Source organism: Doryrhamphus excisus, linkage group LG14, assembly GCF_037039965.1.
Source record: "Doryrhamphus excisus strain RoL-2023G ecotype Guam linkage group LG14, RoL_Dexc_Guam_v1.1, whole genome shotgun sequence".
In the NCBI taxonomy this organism is placed as follows: Eukaryota; Metazoa; Chordata; class Actinopteri; order Syngnathiformes; family Syngnathidae; genus Doryrhamphus; species Doryrhamphus excisus.
Genome location: NC_136370.1, coordinates 19,412,881 through 19,438,984, shown reverse-complemented (window position 1 = coordinate 19,438,984; position 26,104 = coordinate 19,412,881). Strand labels below are relative to the sequence as shown.

Sequence of the window (26,104 nt, the reverse complement as noted above, 5' to 3'; positions counted from 1 at the left end):
AATAAAAAATAGTAGTAAAGGCATATTTGTGTGTGTGTGAAGAAGAATCATAATATAAGGAATAAGTAAATGATAATAAAGAAATAAATGAAATATAATCTTTTGTAAAAAAAAAATGTAATTAAAAACATTTATTTATTGTTGTTTATTTGCTGCTTTTTTACATTTCAGACTTTTGTAAATGCATATTTGATTTATTGAAATATTTCTTTTTACTTTGACTTATTATTATTATGTATGACATGTATTTTAATCTTTATTTAAAAAGATAAGTAGAATGAATTTGTTCTTTTATGATTTTTTGAAGTTGAAATAATGAAAAATCACAAGTCGACGGTGGACAGTTTTTTTATCTTCTTCCTTTCTAACGCTGTGTGTGTGTGTGTGTGTGTGTGTGTGTTGTCTTGCGGCTTCATTCATCTTCACGGTCTTCTGTCCTCAGCGTCTCCACGAGGACGCGAGCGGAGACGCAAAACGACAAGGAGCCGCCGCACAGCAGGATGCGGTTCCGCTCGTGGTTCCGCTGACGACGGGGATGGGATGGAGGAGCCCGGACTTGGCTGGGAGCTGAGAGTGCGTACGTGTTCTGGTCCCGCCGTGCAGTGATGATGGCAGGGTTGCCGTGGTAACCCCTCCTGTCGGTATGTTGAGTGACAAACACGTCGGAGCGTTTCAGTGCGGTGTTAGGAAACAGAACGAGAGGAGACGGCGGCGTCCAGCCTCCCTCCGTCTGTTGATGACACGCAGACGCACACAAGACAACAAAAGACTGACAATTAACGCTCCGTCTCGCGCTTGACGCTTTGTTGTTCGCTCCCGATGAAACGTTAGCGATCGCACGACAAGCAGCCAACTTGTTTGTGTTTCCTTTAATGGATCGACGCTAAACAAGAACCTCGTCCATTGTTCTTCTCGCAACTAAAGACTCGGCAAAGCAACGACCGTCCCACCTTTACATCCGCTGACCTTTCACCTTTGTCAGAACCTGTGGCCCACCCGGAGACCACCGGGGCATCGAACCAGCATGCTTCTAGTTCTAGACCACCACAAGCCCACCACAAACCAACCACAAGCCGACCATTGAGCCTTCATCACTTTGGATGGACGCCCCATCAAGGACTTCTGGTAGATCTTCAATAGCAGATCTTCTGCTGTCATGTGACCGACATCAAAGCAGCCTCATAATGTGATCAAGTGTGTTTCCACGGCAACCAAACGCTCCCGCGCTCCATTCCGACCTCGGAAAGGCAGGGCAGCTGCAAGGCCCCTCCCCTCACTCGGCGGATCGATGTTTGTGCGGCGGCCGGAGGCCTGCGGAGGGACGCTTTGAAAGGCGCCTCCTCACACGCTGACAGTTTACGCCGTTTACCGATGACAGCCGCAAACATCTGTGCGTGCGCACGTGCACACGTGCGCGAGGCGAGGGCGGGAAACCGACTGCCCGCTGGGATAATAGCGTCAACTGGGAGGTTTGTGAGCGGCGTTAAAGTGGCGTACAGGAAGTAAACAACAGCCAGCAGAAAGGCTTTTTAATTGATTCAAAACATCAACGCTCATCAATGAATGTCGCTTTTTCCTTGAAGCTGTCAATCACGCGTGCTAACGTCGTGGTTGTGGCTCGCCATCGCCGATGCTGGATTGTCGTCTTGGCGACTGTAATCACGGCACCCCTCCCCCTCCCGCGCGACCCCGGAGGTGAGACAGGCAATCAGAGATGGCGTCTAATGAGACAACAGATGGCGGCCATGTTGTCCTCCGGCAGGAAGTGAAGCGGCCGGCGTGGGGATGGGCACCACGAGGCCCACCTTGATGAGGCGGACCATAACGATCATAGCAGAGCTCAGCCAATGAGACGTCTCGAGCGTCCACATGTCCAACTTTAGACTTCCAAAGTCCTTTTGGACGTGTTGACATGACACGTCGCTGTCCGCCATCTTGTTCCGACACTGCTCATAGGATGGTGCCAAGCGGCGCCACGGTGGTCAATGATTGGAGCTGATGGGGGTGTGGGGGAGGGACCTCCACCCGTCAAAGCGACAAGGACTTGTTTTGGTTTCAGAAAGGAGGGGGGGGGTTGATGGTGATACTGGTGATACTGGGGAAGGTGGGGGTCAAGGGAGTGGGGGCATCATCCAAATCAGCTTTAATCAAGACGCCTCCTCGCATCAAATCAGACAAATGATTACCGCCATTCAGGCGTCGATGGCGAGGGGCCGAACTTGCCGCAATCAGCTCACTGCCGCCGCCGCCGCCACCGCCGCCACCGCCGCCGCCGCCGCCTACTTCCTGGATATTGTGCCTGTTAATAGTTTGATGAAAGGACGTTGTGCTTTTTGGCGAGAATAAACGACCCTGACTGTTTAGATCATCGTTTCACTTCCTGCAAGGTCGCGCGTTGCCCTTTTGTGGGCGCGCTCTTTTTCCCACGCTCCACCTGTTCCCGCCCAACGCCGCCCCACCTTCCCTGGGGAGCCTCCGTGGTCGCGGGCCACGCCGCCACAGCAGCACACCCCTCGGAAGTCTGGGAAAGACCGGGAAAGCTTTTCCCAGACATCGTTAACAGCGAGTACGCTCTGTCGGCACGCAGGAAGTCGACCTGCGAGGATGCGGCGTCTGAGCCGGGAGACGCGAGATGTAGCGGCCTGTAGGATGGAACTCCATGGGGATAGTGGGGGCGTGGCATCTGTGCCGGAGGGGGCGGAGTCAGCCTCAAGATGGCAGATTGTGTTTCACAGTAATTGCAGGATCAGTGATCAGTGAATGTGCGGAGTTGGATCAACAAACAGCCCAAAGTTTGGTTCCCACGCTGACCCTGGATCAGTCATTTATGGCAATAAGACTGCGGCCGGTAAACATCGACAAACATCAAGTTACTAAATGTAAGCTAGCTCTTTGCCATGACACACACACACACACGCACACACACACACACACACACACACACACAGGTACGGCGATTGGTAATCAATCATAAAGACGATCCTGGCTACCAGATCCAGTGGCCTCACTCCGGCGTCTGATTGGACGATCCAGAGGGAGTTCACCAAGACGTAAACAATCCCACGACCTGCCGCGCACCCCTCAGCCATCTTTCTCGGTGCTCGGACCCTCGGGGGACAGTCGTGGCAGCATGGGGATACCTGCTGGCCCCTCCCCTTTGGTCCTGATTGACAGATGGCCGCATCCATTAGATGAGAATGATAAGTGGCTTTCCATTGGCAGAAAGAGCTTCCTCTTGACCTTTCACCCCCCGACCACAACTCTTGACCCCTCTCGGGGCATGAGCGGCCCCTCCCTCCCGTGTTTAGCCTGCACAGGTGCAGGACTGCGAGACATTAAGAGAGGGGGGGTATCGAGAGGGGGGTCATGGTGGTAACACTAAAAGTTCTTCAAGACCCCTCCCCGTTCTGTCACGCTCACCGGCCGCCATCTTGCCTCCCTGGCACGGGCCACCCTGTCTCTCCACGTTAATGAGCAGCGGTGCGCTCGGCATGGCGAAGCGGCGCCATGATTGCAGTACGCCATCAAGGAAATGAGTGTTGTTTCCCAGGCGCCGCGTGGCACAGCGAGGGGTTTGCGACATAACAAGTTGCTTTTGTTTACGGCGGCTCGCTAGCTGTTTTCATTACGCCGCCGGCAGCCCGAAGACTCGCCGCCAGCTGCCACAAATCACACCTTCAATTATTCTGCTTTGCTTTGGAGCATCCAAATATTTAGTGCACTTAGCGTGAACAAAAACAGTCGTAAAGTCATTACGCCACCGCCGCTGGAGGAGGAGGCCTGCCGAGACCAGGAAGCGGCGCTCAACGGAGGGAGCAAGGAAGCAAGTGAGTGAAGCCAAAGAGGAAGCAGGGAGCTCCGGGGCCTGAGGTCAAAGGTCAACCCTTCTCAGCTCTCCCCGGCCTCAAGTCGACGTTCTGAAAGCGACAGAGCCGTAGAAGTACGTACCACGTTTATCCCGAAATCACTTCCTCCGATGTCTGCTGGCACAAACATCTGATTGACAGCGGCGTTCGCTTTCCACACAAACGACCGCTAATTGTCCCAACTCGGTTGCGGCTCTCACACGACCTTCCACCGGGAAAAGATTCCACCTTTTTGTACAACTAGTCAACATTTCCTAAATGAAATTATTCCACGTGGGATATTGAGAAGGAAGAAGGCTTTTCCACACTGATGTCTGTTTTCCGAGGAGCGTGCGGGTGAGGAGTCGGAGCCAGGCGTGGCGGGACATGGACGTGAGCCGCTTCGCTGACACATATTTTTCACGCAATTTTGGAATAATAATAACTTTTGCGCGCGTCCTCTGTCACCTTTGGATGGCGTACGGGTCGGATGTACAGTAGCAGTCAGACAGCAGTGGCGCCGCATTCCGATCGGATGCATACGAAACTGCCGCGGACTTTGGAAAACCAAAATCGAAAAAATCAGATGCAAGAAAATTCTAATTGATTTGTAGGGTTACTGCATTCACACATTAAAGTACGCCAAAATGCAGTACACTAGCCGAATGTTATGATCAGGTGATGGACACTTACCGCCCTCAATAGCCGCCATCTTGGCTACATAGCAGAGTAATTATCTCATTAAAAAGCAGAGAAGAAAAAGGTAAATATTATGATACTCTTTTAGGGTGCACGACGCTAGTACGCTAGCAACACTCAGCAACTCAGTACACAGCGTACTTATCGAAGTGTACTGACACAAGTATTCCATTTGAAACACAGCAAATGTTTGATGTCAGCGAGCTCTCCGATTGGTGCAATCATGTCAAATGATCGTCAGGATGCAGCGGCCCCGCCCCCAAAATAAATGCGACAACCTGCTTGGAAAAACTCACCCAAGAAAAGTTCTCCCAAACCTTCTCTGTGGACCCCCCGCCCCCGGCTGAGGGAGTCATTACTGCCGCCGTCGGCTACGATGAGCCTCTCAGCTCCAAACATGGCCGTCTGTAGCCGCAGCGCTTGATTGGCAGGAGCCAGGGGGCGTGGGGGTGGGGGGTTGGGGGGGGTTCGTGTGATGGGAACGCCACTCGAGATGTGAATTGGCTTCGCCACTCCAATCAGGCCGCTGGATGACAAATGAAGTGTGTCTCTCTCTCGCCCCTTCCTCCCTCCGCCCCCCCTCCCCCCCCCCCACCTTCACACTTCTCCTCGCCGTCCGGGTGCGGGAAGAAAAGGCGAGTTCATGTGGGAGCGCTTGACAGCAACACAATCACGTTTCTATTCAGCGCCCCCGCCCGCCTCCTTTAGCTAGCGCTAGCAGGCTAGGACCAGGCCGCGCGGCCCAATTAGAAGGCGGCGCAAAGAAACTGTGAAAGACACAAAAGGTCTTTAGAGGTTTGGACAGGTGTCTCATTTGGCCGCAGGACACACAGGAGCCTTTTTATCCCGCCTTCAATTTGTGGGCAGAAAGTGAGGAAGGTTATTTGTCGTGCTGTCATTCCTCTCGTCTTTCTCGCCGCCCGTTTGTCCTCGCCGAGCCTCCATGGGAATGGCGGCTGGAAATGAAATCATCTTTGTGTCCGCTTTTGCCCCCCCCCCATCCCCCCCACCCCACCATCCCTCCCGCCACTCCACCCAACCCCGATGCAAAAATCTTCACGGGCGAAGATCGTCCGTTCGTTTTCCTGCTTGTGTCACTCATTTGCATACGAAAATAGGTGTTTGTGTTTAGATGTGAAAACGAGGGGGGGGGGGATCGATTCCAATAATCTATTGATATGAAGTGTGTATCAGTGTACTGCACTGATTAGATATTGTTCAGTTCTCTGCTATATGTGTATTTTATAAATATTTGTGTGTTTTTGGTTGTGTTGTTGATATGATCCAGTTGATGCTGACATATTGTTTACAAAGTGGGGAATAAGTGGGAGGCCTCAGGAGGACTTTGAAGGATTTGAAAGAGAGATTTTGCTCAATAAGAGGGAATCGTTGTATTCCTTTGTTCATATTGTTAGATTATTGTATTAATAATTAATAACAGTGGATCTTTGCACATTCATGATTCAGCATTCATGACTCAAATTCCTACATTTTTTTCCTCCAAAAATAGGCCGTTTTTCCTGCAGAGAGTTTATGCTTCAATTATTTATTATTTTTTTTTGGTGGTCCTTGAACGCACCGTAGTTGTGTGTGTGCGTGTGTGTGTCACTGTGACTCGGGTTCCATCTGTTCATGGATCGTCTTGCATTGTCATCCATTAGTGGTGAGTTCCTATACATTTTAAACTTCATATGTGTTTCGATCAAGGGCCTGAGGTCAAAGGTCAACAACGGTAATTGAAGAATCTAAAATAATGATTGCAACCATCATATTTATTGGAAATGTTGATCCAAAATCAGAGAAGAACGCTAACATCAAGCTAACGGGATGACATCTGGACGCTACCTTGAGTGGGAGACGTGGAGGCCATCATCGGGCGAGCTGGAGGGTGAGGTGGGCATGGGGGGGTGGAGGGGTGAGGTGGGTATGGGGGGGGGGGGGTAATGTGAGAGTGCTGGAGGTGACAGCTATTGTGAGAAGGTGTGAACGGCCGAGACAAGAGGACTCAAAGTTGTTCTTGTCCTGAGAGGAAGAGGACATTCACCCCCTCAAAAAGCACCCCACTCTGCCCTTGTACCCCCTCAGCGCCCCCCCACCCCAATTAGACAAACATTAAGGTCGATTAAGAGCCCTCACGGGAACGTTGGCTCTATATAATTACCTTAATGGCCGCACTCTTTCTCTCTTTCTGTCTTTTCTTTGCACTTTCAATGTCTTAAACAAACTTAGAGGGCCCGAGTGGGAGGGGTGGGGGGCCGGCGAGGTAGACAAACGTTGATGGGCAGCAGGGGGGAGTTGGGGGGGGGGGTGGTTTCCCATTAGGCTTTGTGGCGCTGGTCCTTCCACAAAGGACTCGCTTGAATTGGACCTATTGGCCCACAAACACAGAGCTGTTCCCACCGAGGGGGGGGGGGCACAAAACAGACCCCCGACCGGGAGGGGGGTCAGGGGGGAGGATGAGGAGTGTAGAGGGAGAGAAGAGAGATGATGAAGATGTCCGCCATGATAGTGATGTCAAAAACAATAGGCTGCTTTCTGCTCGCTCACTTCCTGTCTTGCCGGGGTCGGGGGTCAAAGACCAGTCTTGTCCAACCACAGCGAGAGAATCACGAAAGGGCAACGCGACCTCATGGTTGCCAGGCCTCGGACCCGCGACAGAAGCAACTTCCTGTTCGAGAGAACATGGCCGCTTGGCGACAACTTCTTCAACAAGTTAGCCAACACAGCCGCCGCCAACATGGCCGCCGCGAGCCCGAAGGACGCGTCAATCCAAAGGAGAACAAAGCCGGTCTTTGCCGCCTTCTGGCAGGTTGCAAACTGCAAAGCGGCGTTCGGATCTGTGGACCCACGGCCGCCAGAACACGTGGCTTCGAGCGCGCTGCTGCTCGCCACCGCTCGCCACCGCTCGCCTGATTGACGCGCCGCAGTCGATTGTTGAGCCGCCAGCTGGCCGCCAGTGCCAACAGCTGTGTCAGAACGAGAGCGCCAACTGTGGCGTGTGATTTCGTCCCTGCAGCCTCACGTCTTCCAGAGAGTTTCACTTCCTGTTTGCGAAGGTGGACGGTGTCAGCCAATCAGAGAGCAGATACGCTTTCATCACGTTAAGTCTGATAAAGAAGACAAAAAGTCCAAACTTGTGTCCTAACGGTGGCGTCAAATTAGCGCCACCCGGTGCCCGTGTGATGCCACTAGCATAAATGAGTCACTTTACAGTCGCCGCTTTAAGCTGTCACGCAATTTAATGCTGCTTTTACGCTTCTGTTCCATCAACGCCGCCGTGTTTGGAGCTTTTGTGCCAGCTAGCGTTAGCGCTGACATGTTTCAGCAGCACAATAATGAGACTTTTCACCGAACAAAAGAACGCCGCCGCTGACGGCCTACTTTGACACCGCCTGCGTCGGACGCGGCGGGGTGCCGCTCCAGACCGGCACTGCTGCTCAAACACGGTGACAGGAAGTCACGGCGGCGCGGGACCTTTGATTATGTTGCTGCATAGGGGGCGGAGTCACAACTTAGCCGTGAAAGAACACATTCTTTCATTCAACTTTCTTTTTCATTTTAGTCTATCAGCTTCTCCTATTGTTGACGTTCAATATGACGAAGCGTGTACTGTATGCAGTGCCAGAGATACATTTTTCATTGGGGAGGCCAAGGTGAGACCGTTACTCACGCCGGATATGGCCGCAGCCACGTAAGTCCGACTCCGTACCATTTTAAAGAAAACTGTGGCGTTAAAAAATGGAATCGTCCCATATTTAGAAATAAAAACTCTTGTGTCCCGTATTGGAGGGACTAAACTTGTCACAGGCTAAGCTAATGGATGCCTGCAGCCTGTCTGATTGCTCACCGATCAAACTTTGGATTTTCTGGCATCTTTGTTTACACCAGTGGTCTCAAACACGCGGCCCGCGGGCCAAATGTGGCCCACAGGACACTAGTTTGAGGCCCCCGCCTTGATATGAAAGTTTAATGTTAGTGCGGCCCGCGCAAGTTTGATATGGATGCTGTATTAATGATTGAATGATTGATAACTGTTAATAGTTATCCTCCCTATCCGTGGGGAAGTGGTACGTTTTTGGCTATTTAAGTTTAAAGGAAATAACTTGAAGGCTACCGTTTAGGTCGCTAGCTCTCTAGTTTGCGAGTTAGCATCATGTCTCATGTTATATGTCTCAAATCATATGCCTAATCATGTCTCAAATTTGTCTCATGTCATATGTTTAATCCTATTTCTAGGACTACGTTATGCTAGCCATAGCATTTCAGTATGTGGAATCAAACTATGGAATGGATTGAGTAAGGAAATCAAACAATGCACAACGATGAGCCAATTCAAGAAACAATACAAGCAGTTGATGTTTGCTAAATACAAGGATGAAGAGTCTTGAACCAGTCATGATGTGCTATATATATCACTATATTGACACGCTCTATGGTACCCATTATGGCATTGGATGCTCATATCACCCAGTACTTTGGTACGAGGTACATTATTAAAAAAAAAACCTTAAACTGTATTATGGAAAGCAGGAAGTGAACAAATGTAACAGTTAGTGATTGTAAAAGTACCAGATGGAGGGGTAGGATTTAATAAGCTTTGCTTCTTCCTACTCCTTTTGGACATGTGGAACTGGGAACTGATTATGGGATGCACTCAATTGGAATCTGATGCATGTTCAAATGAAATTAAACCATTACCATATTTCATCATGTCTCATCATGTGTTATTGTGTCTGACATGGTACATGTCTAATCATGGCTCATGTTATGCCAGTAATCATGTCTCATTTTGTCTCATGTTATATGTCTAACCATGTTTCATCATGTCTCATTTTGTCTCATGTTATATGTCTAACCATGTTTCATCATGTCTCATTTTGTCTCATATGTCTAACCATGTTTCATCATGTCTCATTTTGTCTCATGTTATATGTCTAACCATGTTTCATCATGTCTCATTTTGTCTCATGTTATATGTCTAACCATGTTTCATCATGTCTCATTTTGTCTCATGTTATATGTCTAACCATGTTTCATCATGTCTCATTTTGTCTCATGTTATATGTCTAACCATGTTTCATCATGTCTCATTTTGTCTCATGTTATATGTCTAACCATGTTTCATCATGTCTCATTTTGTCTCATGTTATATGTCTAACCATGTTTCATCATGTCTCATTTTGTCTCATGTCATAAGTCTAAACATTTTATCACGTCTCATATGATATGTCTCATCATGTCTCATGTTATATGTGTAATCATTTTGCCTCATGTCATATATCCAATCCAGTGTTTTATCGCGTGTCATGTCATGTCTCATCGTGTCTCATCATGTCTCACTGTGCTTCATGTCATATGTCTCAATGCCTAATCATGTCATGTTTCATGTCTGATGTCATGTCTAATCATGTCTCATGGCGTATGTCTATGTCTAATCATATCTCATATGTCATGTCTCATTTTGTGTCATGCCTCATATCATATATCCAGTGGTGTTTCATCATGTCTCATTTTGTCTCATGTTATATGTCTAACCATGTTTCATCATGTCTCATTTTGTCTGATGACATTTTATCATGTCTCATATGATATGTCTCATCATGTCTCATTTTGTCTGATGTCGTATGTCTAAACATTTTATATTGTCTCATATGATATGTCTCATCATGTCTCATGTTATTTGTGTAATCATTTTGCCTCATGTCATATATCCAATCCAATTTTTTATTGCGTATCATGTCATGTCTAATCATGTCTCACTGTGCCTCATGTCATATGTCTCATGTCTCATCTTATGCGCCTAATCATGTCTGATGTCATGTTTCGTGTCCGATGTCATATGTCTCATGTCGTATGTCTAATCATAGCTCATATGTCATGTCTCATTTTGTCTCATGTCATATATCCAATCCAATGTTTTATTGTGTATCATGTCATGTCTAATCATGTCTCATCATGTCTCACTGTGCCTCATGTCATATGTCTCATCTTATGCGCCTAATCATGTCTGATGTCATGTTTCATGTATGTCATATGTCTCATGTCATGTCATATGTCATGTCTCATTTTGTCTCATGTCATATATCCAGTGGTGTTTCATCATGTCTCATGTCATGAACTAATCACGCCTCCTGTCATATGTCTCATCATGTCTCGTCACACATATAATCATGTCTGTCATCTTTCATCATTGTGTCATGTCTCATTGCGTCTTATGTCATATGTCTCATCATGTCTCCTCATGTCTGATGTCATGTCTGATGTCATGTCTTATGGTGTCTGATGTCTTATCATATTTCATCATGTCTCATGTCACATGTCTAATCATGTCTCATTATATCTCATGTCCATGTCAGGTTTCTCCTGATGTCTTCGAACTTTCATGGGTGATTTCATGCGGTCTATAAAAACGACACTGGATTTGTCGTCTATGTTTTCATTGGTCAGCGTGTGTTTGCTGATTGTTTAGGTTGTCTCGCCTTCTCTTTTTGACTCCACCCCCTCCTTCACACTTTGCCTGCACCTGAGAGTGGCTGTCAATCATTCGTGGTGGTGGTGGGGGGTTGACAGATGGAGGTGAGGGAGCTGCTGGCTGGCTCGTTACGTGTCTATAAATACGTTAGACATGCAGATGGACACCAACAGTATGGACCACGTAGATAGACCACATATATATGTACAGTATCTATATGTATATGCCAAATATATATGTATTGTATCTAGGGGTGCACCCCCTCTAATTATCAGTCTGGGAAATACGGAATATGGGGAAATTATGATATCATACTGATAAATCCGATTACATTTTAAAAAGTTCAGATTATCCATAATTTAAAAAAAACAATCTAATAAAGTGAGATTACACGTACTGTGGTATGTGTTACTCGGCTAAGATGAGCAAATCAAACGCTCCTTTTCTGTGATGTGCTGCACACCTGCCGTGAGCTCACCTGTAAACAATCATGGTGTCAAACATGTGGAAATGCCAGTATCGCTAGGACGGTGTTTTGAGGGCAACATACTGAAAAGTCAAAGGACGCGGGGGTCACTTTGACCTTTGTATGTTTTTTTTTATAATATTTATTCTGCAAAAAGGTTTGCCGTATAATTACTGACAAAGTTTTGTGTTATTTAACAGCTTTTTCTCTTTATTATTATTATTATTTTCCTCGGCTAACCCAGAGTTTCAGTCAGGCTAGCTGTAGTAAGAGATGACTTTCAAAGTTAGCTTCCAACGACCTAGCTGGCGTTGGCGCCATGAAAGGGAAGTATACCAGGGAAACAAACCTTTCTTCTCGTCAAAATGACAACATTTCATTCATATTATGTCGATTTTGGACATGAAGTCGTATGACATCCTCGTCAGGAGTGTACTGCATCAACGGTGACTTACCCCCCCATATGCATTCAAAAAAGTAATACTGTACATTTGTATCACAAAAATGTCAAACTCAATTTACCTGGGGGCCACCAGAGCTAGGTTCTGGGTGAAGCCGGGCCGCATCAGGTTTTCAAAAAAAAAAACCAAAACGCATTTATTAAAAACTGGAAAAAAAAACTATCTTCAATGCTTTTGCTTCTGCTATACCCTACACTTTTTCAGTACTTTGGTTCCGGTTTTCCACACCAAAATATTTGATAAAACATTCCACTGTTCTCAAATATCTTAATTTTTATTTTTCTATACACAAAATAAGATAACAAAAATAAATAAACAAATTAAGAATAAAAGACAATAAATCAATCAATCAGTAATAAATAAGTAAAATAATAATAAAACAGCTGGTAGAGAAATTATTTTTTCCAGATTGAAATGTACAGTATTAACAGTTATTTAACCTTTAACATGAACATGAATGAAACTTAATAATTGTACCCAATTAGCAAGTTAGCATGGTAGCATGGTTCCATCTGGGAGCAGCGTGGTAACTTTAACAACATGTTTGATGAGATGCTTTATCTTCACGTGTATTTTCATATTGCATTTATTTGTACCCTAGCGTCATAAGCCTTTAGCTTCATTGCTAATCCAAAGCAAAACAGGGCGGGGTAACAGGGTAGGGTAACAGTATGGGCGGGGCAAAATCATGTTCATTGTGTCCGGTGTGCACACAGCTTTAAGCTGTCATTTCAACATTAAACTTTGGTATCAAGGTGGGGGGCCTAGCGTCTCTAGGGTCTCAAACTTGCGGCCCGCGTATGTGTTTAAGGGCTGTGTGTCTTGACCAAAATGCCGCAGTTGAGTTTCAGCGTGTTAGCAATCTTATTCAGGCCTAAAGCAACTATTGTTTTTTGTATCCTCAGAGACGTCTTTGCAAACGAGGTCCAATGCTGAACTTCTAGTCATCGGGATAAGAAGAGTGTGAGAGCGATGACACCAAATTTAACACACCTGCCCTCCATTCACACCTAAGGCTTCGTAACACAATGAGTCACATGATTCTGTTAATTAAAAAAAATGGCTAATTGGGCTCAGTTTGTCCATTTTATCATAGGGGTGTCCTTTTTGTTGCTGGCGGTTTAGACATTAAGTGTTGAGTCATTTTGAGGGGACAGCAAATTTACACTGATCCAAGCTGTACACGGACTACTTTAAATTATATCAAAGTGTCATTGCTTTAGTCCCATGAAAAGATCTAATCAAATATTTTCAGGAATAGAAGAACAGTGTAGTCACTGTTGTGACACACTGTATGTATTGTATCTACATGTACTGTATACACATCAATGTATACGTCTTGTATTTACATTTATATACTTTGTACTCCTTTCCACTTTTATGTTGAGTCATCAACAGCTGAAAGCCACAAAGACAAAGGGGAAGAAGAAGATAGATGGAGTCCTGAAGATGACCAAGTTCAACATCTACACACACACACACACACACACACACACACACACACACAGCTGTCAGGTGAGGAATAATCAGCACTTCCACAGTTTATTTTCTCAGCAGTTTCAACTGATGGACCATTTGGATCAACATCCACATGACCCTATGTGTGTGTGTATGTGTGTGTAGAATAAACACACAGAAACAGCTGGAAACACACACATTGCGCAGCGTGACGACAGCTACGAGAACATCTGCCGTCCTCGGCTTTTTTAGTCATTTTTAACCACAGGAGGGCGCTGCTCACTTCCTGTGTTGGTCCTAAAGTCATGACAAAAAGTGTCAACAACAAAGCGCCGTCACTAACCAAAGACATTACTGTCAATTTTTACAGCTCATTTTTCATCTCTTTGTATTGAGTTGGGGATTCCTATAGAGTAGCTACACACAATAACCAGCACAGAACGCTTTCTAGATCTTCCAGAAACTGCACCTATTCCAGCTGTTTTTCTTTGGAGTTCATGCTTCCACAAAAACCGTGTCTTTTAATTTATTCTACCCACGGCCCGCCTCCAGACACGCCCACTCCGCTGTGGTTGGTCACATTCCCAAGTGCTTAGAGGACTTCCGGTGCTCTGCCGCTGTTCTCCGGTGTTCCCTTACACCGGAAGAAAGACTTCCTGTGAGCCATTGCTAACACCGTACACACAGTAGCGTAGCTTCCGGGAGGTCGGGGGAAGCAGTGCTTGGGGGCGGGGCCATATAAGGAATCCCGCCCATTTGTGACATCACACACCTCCAGTTTTTGACCTCCACCCCCCAAATTTCTTTCAGGGCTCACTTCCAAATGCGCAAATGTCTTTATCTGAAACTTTGGCATTGTTTAACACGAGAAAACAACATTTAAGCTACATTTATGTCACAAAAGTGGAAATAGCATAATAAAAAAGAGGCAGCTCATTCATGCACATAATGGGACACACCTATCTATTCAGCCTGCAAGTCGTTTTCAACTATTAATGTCCTGATGTCTTTGAATGCACCTTGCGTTATTGTCTGTGTTATTTATGTTTGTGGGCGACGTTGTCAAGCTTGAACATGAGGGCAAAAAAAAATGGAGCGGGGACTTCATGTGCTTCTCAAAAAGGGTGCAGAGACAACATCTTGCTGATATTTGAGAGGTTTGAGTTGAAAAATGTCCACAATTTGGGTCACCGCCTGTCACTGAGGGGTGCCGGTGGGTCCCACAGCCAAACTAGCTGATAACCACTGCATTAAAGGAAATATTGCATTATTATTATTAGTTATAACTATTATCATATGTTATTGTGGTTTATTTGCTCTCAAATCATTTTGACAATAATATCGTTTAGCATCAATTTGTCGGGACCATTAACATTTCAAAACACACTGGCCTTGTTTTGTAAAAAAAAAAGGTTTCAATGTCCAGTCATATTTTTTTAATTAAACTTCTCTCAACGTTCAAATCTCGTCTTGTCTTGTCCTCGTGGATCCTATATTGTGCATCGTCTCGGCTGACTTCTGAATGCTAACACTTTCTATGAAGTTCATGAACGTTTTTGTTTTTGTTTGTTTGTTACGTCTAACAACTCAACTTTATGTGTACATGTCATGTGACCTGTGACATCACTACTGATAAACATACACATACACACACTACTCAGGCCTGCACAATACTGGAAGTAAACTTTTCACTACCCATAAGTGGGTGTGTGCGTGGGTGTGTGTGTGTGTGTGTGTGTGTGTGTGCATGGTCTTATCACCTTTGCATCTAACACACCTAAAGGCTAACACACACACACGCACACACACACACACATAAGAAGGGCCCAGATGGCGTGACAATCATGTCTGCTGCCAAACAGATGGACATGGTTGCATTCATTCAACCATGGACACACACAAACTCACACTTACATGCACACACACGTTCACACACACACACACACACACACACACACACACAATGGCGGCCATCCAATCACAGTGCCCTCAGTCTGTCCTAACACACAGACATGAACACTGTCAAGTACACACCAGCACACACAGTGGCTGGTGTCCAGTCCTAGTGGCCTTACAGTGTGTGTGTGTGTGTGTGTGTGTGTATGTGTGTGTGAAGTCTCATTAGCAGCATCAATATTGATGAGGGCCATTTTATTGCATGTGTTGTCAGTACTTACAGTGAGTGGACTTCCTGTTTGAAGGTTGATGTCATACGAGCGTCCCAATAGTAATGCAGCTTTCTCGTGATGGCCCCTGGAAAACATTCATACAATATTGTATTATTTTTTAGGGATTTCAACATCTTTCAGCACACACATTGTGTTCCACTTAGGACAGGAGTGTCCAAAGTATGGCCATTTTCATCCTGTAGCATCAGTATTGTCACATTAAAATGAATTCCTTTGTCAGCTATACAAAAATCTTAGCTAGATAGCCTAGCATAAATCAACCGACATGGGATTGCATTTTAATGCATAAAAAGTATCAAAGTGGTCCTCATCTTTACATTTTTATGGATACAACCTTCCCTAGAAAACAATTTTGGTATAATTTGTGCGGAAAATGTCCCTTATTTTCAAATGTCAATGTTAAGAGGTATGAAGAAATCCGCTAGCAACAGTACATGTAGCTAGCTTGACTGTTGTTGCTTAAAAAAACGCTCTTTTCCAGGTTCCCGGTTCTTTTATTAATTTTAATAATTAACTTCATTTCCTTATTTAACTTATGACATATTGAAGCAGGCAGTTCTGGCATTACATCTACAAAAAAAATGTTGTTGCTAATGGAGTCATTGCAATGTGATGTGCTGACTCCACCCACCTGTGCCGCCAAGTGACATAAAACAAACAGCACTTAAGAACTTAAGAAGTTGTTTTGTTTGCTCGGTGGAGATGTTGAGCGAAACACTCTTTGCTTTGACACCGCACACCGCCTGGCCCCATATACATCAGCACGAACACACACACACACACACACACACACACACACACACACACACACACTTTTAAAGAGATTAGGAATGAATGTCTTTTTAAAAAGATGAAAAGTGTGCATTTAGCAAGATAATAAGTGAATTAATACTTTTATAGTGCCGAGCATGTCAGGAAAGTTTCTTTGTGTGTGTGTGTGTGTGTGTTTGTGCGTGCGTGTGTGCGTAATTGCAGTGTGTTGATGGACGTGCAGTGACTGGAGGAAAGACGAGAGTGTTCACTTTCAGGCCGCCTGATAGTGGATGCTGAGGGTTGGGTTCAGAGGTCACCATCAAACATGGCTGGGCTCTGTCTAAATGCTGGAGGCCATTCTTTCACTGTCTTTTCATCCCCCTCCCTCTCCGGCCTCGCCCCCCCTCCTCCCAGGGGGCGTGTGATTGGCGGTGAGGGAGGATTAGAGGCTGACTGGTTAACATGTTGGCGGTGAAAACACACGTTAAGAGGATTAAAAGACTCACTCTGCTCTTTAACACATGCTGCTCCCAACACACCTTCTCCACAAGGTCAAATACACGCAGAGGTCGAAGCAGGTAGAGTACATGTGGTGAGCATGTATGTTCGATGAAGGTGAGGACGGCCGACTTTTGCTCAAAAGTCCGCTGCAGTGCTGGCGAGCGGCCACACAGGGGCGTCGTCTTGACCAAAGGTGCTGAGGATGTTCATGGTTCAAAGTGCACGTCAACCATAAGACGCTTACAACTTGAAACTCGTGAAGATCAACCTGAAAAGGAGCCATCTTGGAAGCTAAAAGACTCTATGCTTCCTCTCAATTATTTCCAAACTAAGTTGAAATAATGGCGGCTAAAGAGCAACCTGTTGTGGTGGAAAGTAGTGAACAGACGAAGAAGCTAAATATTGTATTATATCAACTAAGTGAGGCTGCACGGTGGCCTTGTGGTTAGCATGTTGGCCTCACAGTCAGAAGAGGGTGGGTTTGAATCGCTGTTGGAACAGCTTTGTGTGGAGTTAGCATGTTCGCCCCGTGCATGCGTGGGTTCTCTCCGGGTTACTCCGGCTTCCTCCCACATTCCAAAAATATACGTGCTAGGTTAATTGGAGACTCTAATCTATCCATGGGTGTGAATGTAAGTGTGAATTAAGATTAAGATTAAGATTAAGATATGCCTTTATTCGTCCCTCAGTGGGGAAATTTGTATTGCACAGCAGCAAGAGTACAGAGTCAGTTAAGCAGTACAAAATACACAATATAGAAAAATAAACAATATAAACAACCCAAGTATTAACAAAAATCAACAGTTTTTCCCAGAGTTATATACAATACAGTATGTAGATAATATGAAACCAGATGACATATATGACCAGTCTATACACTGAGATCCTGTTAGAGAGTTAATATGAGGCATTATGGAAATACTTCACATAGAACTTAGTATATTGCATTAGAGCCCATAATATTGCACATGGAGGTTTATCAGATATTGCACAGTGAATGGGGTCTGGAGTAACTATACTGACTAAAAGCAAGTATTACACAGATGTACATAGCAGTGTAGAAGTCTATTGTGAGCGGTGCTGGTTGTACAGCCTGACAGCTGCAGGAAGAAAAGACCTGCGATATCGCTCCTTCACACACTTGGGGTGAAGCAGTCTATCGCTGAAGGAGCTCTCAAGTGCTGTCAAAGTGTCCTGCAGGGGGTGGGAGTCGTTCTCCAACATGGATGATAGCTTAGCCAACATCCTCCTCTCTCCCACCACCTCCACTGGGTCAAGAGGGCAACCCAGTGCAGAGCTGGCCTTCCTGATGATCTTATCCAGTCTCTTCCTATCCGCAGCCGAAATGCTGCTGCCCCAGCAGACCACTCCCTGGAAAATGGCTGAAGCCACAACAGAGTCATAGAACGTCTTGAGGAGTGCCCCTTGCACTCCGAAAGACCTCAGTCTCCTGAGCAGATAGAGTCTGCTCATGCCCTTCCTGTAAAGTGCATGGTTGTTGGTGAATGGTTGTTTGTCTATATCTGCCCTGCGATTGGCTGCCGACCGGCTGCCTTAATCAATGGACACATTTTTATATTCTATATTTTTTATACTTTTATACTTTTTCATCATTGTGTACCAATAGAAACACAACGTAGCTTCAACATGCGGGTGCTGTATAGCATAGCGAGCTAGCTTTAGCACATTATCACAATGTCGGTGCGAGTTGTTGACATGTCTGACGGCACCACAAAGGAAAGGAAGAGGATCGGGACTTGCCCCCTCTTTAGTCTGATGGACACAAAGAGACACAACAAAGTCATTGTTGCCCCCCCACCGCCCCCTCACTCGCTTCCTCCTCCCGGCCAATCAAAGAGGCTAATTAGCCAAGCAGGTAGAACAAAAACACAAACATGGCCGCCTGCTGGCTTACTTCCTATGATGGAATCATCGGGTCAAAGGTGACAGTTCCAACAGAGCTCTGAGCGTCTTCAAACGTCACACTGCAGGCCGCTCAGCAAGCGTCCACTCATCCACCACTCGGTAAAAGACTTGAGTTTAGCTTAGTGTTAGCTTAGCTTTAACTTTAGCTGACTTTAATTACCTTTGCTTTAGCTTCAGTCGAGCCAAATGTGTTAAATCCATCTCGGGAAGTTTTGGAGGTCACGGTGAGATCAGGAAGTCAGCTGACAGACAGGAAGTGATGATGTTTAATCCTGTCGTTGACCTCTGTGCGCGTGTTTGACCTTTTCACATCTCAGCGATGTGGCGACCATCTCCCGAATGTCCACAGTTTGTTTACGCGGCGTGCAGCGGCGGCCATGTTGACTTCCTGCGGCGTGGTGAGCGCCGCGTTAGCATGAGTGGTCCGCGTGCCGCGTGTGATTGGATCAGCAGGATCGAGTGTCGCCGCCAAGGAGCCAATTAGCCGCTGACACTGACCTCGCGCTCGCTGCCTTCGCCACATCTGTCCGCGTATTAGCTCACGCCACCGCTCGCCGCCATTAAAAATGAATGTGGGCTTTTAAAGTGTGTGTATGGTGGGGGCATGGGGGGTCTGTTTTCCAGGGCAAATATTGTTATTGATCCAAAGTTTTTAGACGTAAACGGATCCGGCCTCACATTTTGCAGTGTGGAACATCCATCACGGAGAACCCGACACCGTCAGAATGGATGCACACCGAGGGGGAGGGGGTTGGTGGGGGGTGCTCCCGAGCGGTGGACTGTTGTCGCGGCGACAAGGACGATGGAGTGGACATATGAAAATGAAGTGGGCCTAATTGATTAGCTTGGTTACATTTTTATTCCCGACTATTGATTGGCTGTACCACCACCAACAACAACAACAACATGGCCGCCGACAGGAACACAATCACATGATCGTAAACAGAAATAGTGAGAAGGGCTGGAGGGGCGTGGCCAGATACAGATACACTTCAACAAACAACACAATTTGAACTTTCTGCAAGTTTTGTAACAACGTTTGTGTGTGTGTGTGTGTGTGTGTGTCAGGTGATTACAGGTTAGTGTTACACCCCGCCCCCCCATCACTGTCCGGCGATGGCGGTGAGTTTGATGTTTGATGCTTTGAGTCTTTCTGCGCTCGATGCTAATCTCATCACACGCGCACACACGCAACGCATTAGAGCTCCTTCAAGGAAGTGAGGAGGAAGAAGATGAGGAGTAAATATGGCGTCATGTTTCGCACGTTTCAAACGTCAATTTGATCAAAATTGTCTAAAGTGACTCAGACCACTCACTCATGTTACGCACGCACACACATCCAGTGATGATGAGGATGAAGCTTATCGGGGCTAAAAGGAAATAGGAAGTGAGTCAAACGTGCACACACACACACACACACACGTGAGGTTAAGACATCTGGCGAGATGCAGGCTGATGGCAAAGGTCAAAGGTCCCACGAGCTGCATCTTAACTTACACGCACTCTCACATGGCATTAGCATGTTAGCATCAGTTAATGAGTTATTTCATACAAGAATAACAAAAGACTGACTAGAACACACACACACACACACAGAAACGTGTGTGTGTGTGTAATAGAGTGTGTAGTAAATACTGTGTAAGTAGTGAATGTAGTGTGTGATGAAGTGCGCTGGTCGATGTAGCCGCAGCGCAGCGCTCTACGAGACCTTTATTAAAGTAAGCAGGCAGCTAATCAATGCTAACTGGACCACCACACTGTGTATGTGTGCAAGTGTGTGTGTGAATCGACATGAGTGTGTGGTAGACGTAGGCGTGGCCACTTGCCCGTCATCCACAATCCACATCCACACACATTTATTTCCCTATTCCGTGCATATGTAAGAAAACGAGTTAAAGCAAATGAATATAACATCGTCGTGGGGGTATGAGCCTATCCCAGCTGACTTCGGCCAAGAGGTGGGGTACACCCTGGACTGGTCTCCAGCCGGGGAAATAATGATAACATACAATATTATTATCATATTTGTCCATTGAACTCTATTACACTTTTTTGGTTTTGATTCCAATCATTTTTAACATTTTTAATTATTGAATTTGCACACTTCCTGGTATAATACAGGTCAGTAACCTAAGATGAGGCTGCTGCAGGCGTCTCCTCTCAGCAAGCCCAGCCTCCCGTCTGAGTGCACTCAGTAGAAATTCACGGTGTATAATAAATGTTTCTGCAATATTATATTGGCGACACGCTGACAAACTGGCAGGCGACACGATCCAACTCAGTGTGCTCACTTTTTGCAGTAAATTTTAGTAAGATTAAAAAAATAGATTCATTAGATGAATTAATAAGAGATCATAATAATTTATTTATGTACCGACAGCACTGTAGCAGGATATACCGTATTAGCATACCGGGATATGATATGGGAAGTGACACTGACATGCCAGCAGATTGCAGGTCATGACCGTGTGAGTGAAGAAGGAATAAAAATGTTTTTTTTTTTAGTTTGTTTGTTTATTTGTGCTTTTTGAGTTGTAGTTGTACGAGGTGCTAATCACACACGCAAACACTCAGCATGGTGGCAGCGGCAATCATCACGGTTGCCTAGCAACAAGTCGCTGCCCTCTGTTATTATGTTTACTAGACACGTTAGCTAGCGTGGAATGCAAGCATTAAGAGGGGACGGTGCGTTCAAGTGACCTGCGCTTGAAATCTATTATTATCCAAAACAAAGCACTCTGTGGACGGCTGGCCACGCCCCGAGTGACTCTCGGGACTCGTTCTCCCATAATTCCCCCGACCCCCGGCCGAGGCTAAGTAGCATTCGCCGACAAGTTGTGATAATTAGCACTTTGAAATGCCAGAGCACCGCGGGGCTACGCTAGGGCAGCGTGCTAGCACGTGCTAATGGCTAAACGACATGATGAGTCCTTCAGGGTGAAGCATAATTATAGCCTAGCTTGTAGCATCTGCAGGCAGGCTAGCGTACGTGGTCATTAGCGGTTAGCATTGTCCATTAAGACAGTGGACATTCTCATGATTGACCTTGTTGACAATCTAAACACAGGAAGTCGCCGCCCTCCTGTTGGACAGACACTGTAGACGTCTGCGTGTTCGTTGCCTCTGCCAAGCCGTACTTTGCTAGTTAGCATTATCCACTTCATCAGCAGAGGAGGGGCGGAGCCAAATGAAGGACTTTGATTGTTAGTTAACTTGTTACTGTTATGATTTGTTAATATGTGCTCGTGGTTACCATGACAACAGCACATATGACTTCCTTACTTCTAGAGGCTTCTCCGCGATGACATCAGTGTTAGCATTATTGTTAGCATCATTGTTAGCAAAGTAGCCACTGCAGAGAGAGAGACAGAGACGTGTGATCGGGTCATGTGACCTGTCCAGGTGACACCTGACGATGGCGATGCGTCGCTGTAAAAAGACACACGCCCACAAGCATGTTTGTGTGCACGACTCACTGTGTGTGTCCTCGCCATATTGATTTGATGCTGGGCCATATTTGAGTGTGTGTGTGCGTGTGTGTGTGTGTGTGTGTGTGTGTGTGGAAGTGTGAATTGAAGCGAATGGCGAGCAGATGGTCTCCAGAGATCATCTTACCTGTTTAGACGACAGCATCTGTCCTCGCTGTCAATCACAGCGCTCCATGCCAGCAGGGGGCGACATGCCGTCACTGACCTCCTCCGTTAGAGTTCAAAGGTCAGCCTCCCTAAGCAATCAATACACCATCATCAATAGATTTTCAAGTTTTCACAAAATCATCACACAACAACACAAGGCTCTACTAACATTAAAAGTGAAAATATTCCATGAATAATACTCCACGGAACTGGGAACAGCAATGAAGGAGGAATTACTACGGAATTCCGTGTTCTACGGTCTTTGTGATTGTGTGGAAGTGATGACAACATTGTTCAATGACCACTTAATTGGGACACTCTTGTTCCAAAGTGGTCACGGCATCCTCACAAAGACGGCAAAGGTTGTGTGTTTGTGCGGTCGTCATCCTTCCCTCCCACCGGGATAAGCTTTTAGCCACGTGCTAGCTGTGCGTGCTAGCTGTGAGGCTCCTGACTGTTCAGCCAAATGTCTCCACACAACAAGACGCTAATTAGCTGTGAAGGCCAGACACGCAATTTCAGCCTCGGAGAGCGAAGGGTGGCCTTCGCCCTGTTAGAGACGTTTCCATTTACTTACATTTCTCAAATATCACGCCGACATGGACGCTCATTTGCATACGAGCGCAGCGTGATCTTACCTAAGCAAATAGATGGCGTCGCAAATAAATAGAGCGGGACAGAAAATGCCAGAACCTCTACACCTTCACCCCACCGTGCCTCCGCTGAAGATGGGGTGTGTGTGTGTGTGTGTGTGTGTCTCCAAAGCAACATTGCTGTCTGTCTCCTCCTGTGTGAGACACCAATCACTTACAACACAACACTTCCTCCAAGTGTGAGTTTTCTGCTAATGCTGTAGGAGGCGCTCTTCAGGACCATAAGAAAAAACAAGAAAGCCAGAAGAAAAAAGAAAAAAGGCAACACAATCTAACAGCAGCCTGCTCCTGTACGCTATAGTCAACATTTAGCCTTCGCCATGCGACTCAACATGCTCATAAACATTTAACTTAGCTTTCAAATTAAAATTCTTCTTTTGCGTGTCATGGTGGCAGCAAAGAGGGCCTCCCCCGGGGTGAAGGTGAAAGAAGAGGACGTGTTTACGCTGTGTCCAAGTGAGGAAGACGAGAGAACATTCCAAGAGTCAAATGTCAAAGTGCTCTTAGCCGATGTTTGCTAAACATTCGCTGTAATGACTTCAAGTCGCTGCCTTTAACGAGTGTCGAGTGGACACAACGAGCGATGAGGCGGAAAAGAGACAACTACTTGAAGCTCTTAACCGAGAACAATGAAGAAGTTTTCACTGGAGTCAAGTGGAAACATCACCGCTGCAAGAAGATGAAAGAATTAGCAATCTTGCTACATGCTAGCGAGTCATTGCGCCGTAAACACGTCACGTGATGTCATGTGACAATTGTTTACATTCACATTAGTCTATGTTAGAAAGAAACATGGCCGACTTCACATGCTAACACGCTATCAAAGTTAGATGTCTCTAGTTTATTGCGATTACAGCTTTTACCCATTTCTTGAACACTATAGAAACATAACATCTCAGCTATCAGCAGTACGCTAAACACATAGCAATAGCATGCTAACAATATAATGAACGGGTGGCAATGCTGATGAAGCTAACGTAGCTCAGCAGTTCGTGACCAGCTCGGCGGCTGGATGATTAAGGCACGCAACTCAATACAATAACACGGTGTAAACAGCCGCTAGCGTTAAACAATGACAAATAACCAGGTTACTCACGTTTAGAGACACACACTATCCATCAAAAATAAGGTCCGCGTTACGCCAGCAACTCAAAGCTCCGCGGCTGCCCTGGTGCGTTCAAGTACCAATCTAGCGTCGTAATTTCAAGCTACATTTAATCACATGTAACTATAAAAAGAACAAAAAAGAATCCAGCCTCCAGCTACGGCAACTTGCACATATTTGCAATATTGTATATATTGAATTTACTACACTACAAAGTACAGTACTGTAAGGTACTTTATTGAGTATTTCATTTTTTGGTTGTTGTGGAAACGTGCTTTCTGTGGAACTAAAGAATGAAAACAAAAGACTGCGGTGTTGCATATAAAGTACACTTGTGTGATGCTGCTAATCTGAAAGTGTATTCATGTGATTCCAGTGGGTATCATTTTGTCATCAGGGTGACATTTTGACAAAGGAATGTTCGTAGCAGAGTTTCAATTTGACATAGATGAGAATGGTTTATTCCTCAATGTTGTTTGCTTGTGTGAATAGTTTATAAATGGAATATTTTCATAGTTAGAGCGTAGAAAATGTGTTTAACCCTTTCTAAATATGTTTTCTGGCCTTATTAGAGCCTTCTAGACATGAAATAACACCCACAGAGTCACTTTTCTCATTATTGGTACATGTTTGTATATTTATTAGGAACATCCTTTGAGTGTTAAGTTGTTGTGTGATGAGTTTAGTGTTATTTGTTTCTTCAAGGCAGACTATTATATTGAGTAATGACCTACTGCAATTTCCAATGGGTTGACAAGATTGTTGTGAGTTTTTTTCCATAGCTCACGATTGGCTCTTATAAATAAAATAAAGAGCATGTAGTCATGTACAGTAGCATGTTACATGTAGTCATGTACAGTAGCATGCTACATGTAGTTTTGTGCAGTAGCATGCAATGTGTAGTCATGTACAATAGCATGCTACATGCAGTCATGTACAGTAGCATGCTACATGTAGTCATGTACAGTAGCATGCTACATGTAGTTTTGTGCAGTAGCATGCTACGTGTAGTCATGTACAGTAGCATGCTACATGTAGTTTTGTGCAGTAGCATGTTCCGTGTAGTCATGTACAGTAGCATGCTACATGTAGTCATGTACAGTAGCATGCTACATGTCGTCATGTACAGTAGCATGCTACATGTAGTTTTGTGCAGTAGCATGTTACATGTAGTTTTGTGCAGTAGCATGCTACATGTAGTTTTGTGCAGTAGCATGCTACATGTAGTTTTGTGCAGTAGCATGCTACATGTAGTTTTGTGCAGTAGCATGTTAATGTAGTCATGTACAGTAACATGCTACATGTAGTTTTGTGCAGTAGCATGTTCCATGTAGAAATGTACAGTGGCATGTTACAAGTACTTGCATGTAGTAGGATGTAGTAATGAGTGTGTTCATGTTGTGGTCTTTGAAGTAGTGTCAGAAAGTTGATCCTGACATGATCTTTCCGTGCACTTGCCTGAGGCGGGACACGAATACGTGCACAATGTCAGCTCACTCTTTGAACACACACACACACACACACATACACACAAATGTGCACCCGAGTTAACACCCTATCACAATATGTTTACAGTGTGCTGATGTTAACGCTTTAGCATTGCATTTTATTAGCATGTTAAAAGAGGCCAATGCTAACAGTTAGCACGGCGGTAGATGATGCTAGCATGCGTTCGACACATATCCATGTTGTCAAATTCCAACTGTTCAACACATACATGCGCACACATGTACACACATGTACACACCTGCCCAGGTGTATCAGGTGTTCAGTAAGTTGACATGTTGGATCTTTTGTTCTCCTCCCTCAAATTCATCCTGAAACTCTTTTGTTGTCCAACAATCACACACGCACACACGCACACACGCACACACACTGTGACACCTGAGTGGCTGTAATTACGTGCAAAGTGCTAACAGCGTTTCTTCACCTTTATACACC

At 45.5% G+C, this 26,104-nt stretch overlaps 1 long non-coding RNA gene across 4 annotated transcripts in view; it reads right to left on the bottom strand.

The window, feature by feature from the left end:
• The window catches only part of LOC131140440 (uncharacterized), a 31,401-nt gene extending 7,154 nt beyond the window's left edge, over nucleotides 1-24,247 (bottom strand). For 3 of the 4 annotated variants that reach the window (XR_013629726.1, XR_013629727.1, XR_013629729.1), the window contains exons 1-3: nucleotides 24,155-24,247; nucleotides 22,386-22,494; nucleotides 15,579-15,654 (exon numbers count right to left, since the gene is read on the bottom strand). This is a non-coding gene — a long non-coding RNA (uncharacterized LOC131140440). Of the gene's footprint in view, nucleotides 1-15,578; nucleotides 15,655-22,385; nucleotides 22,495-23,216; nucleotides 23,762-24,154 lie in introns of those variants that run through there. The other variant, XR_013629728.1, reaches the window with a different exon arrangement.
• Between the last annotated feature and the right edge of the window lie 1,857 nt (nucleotides 24,248-26,104).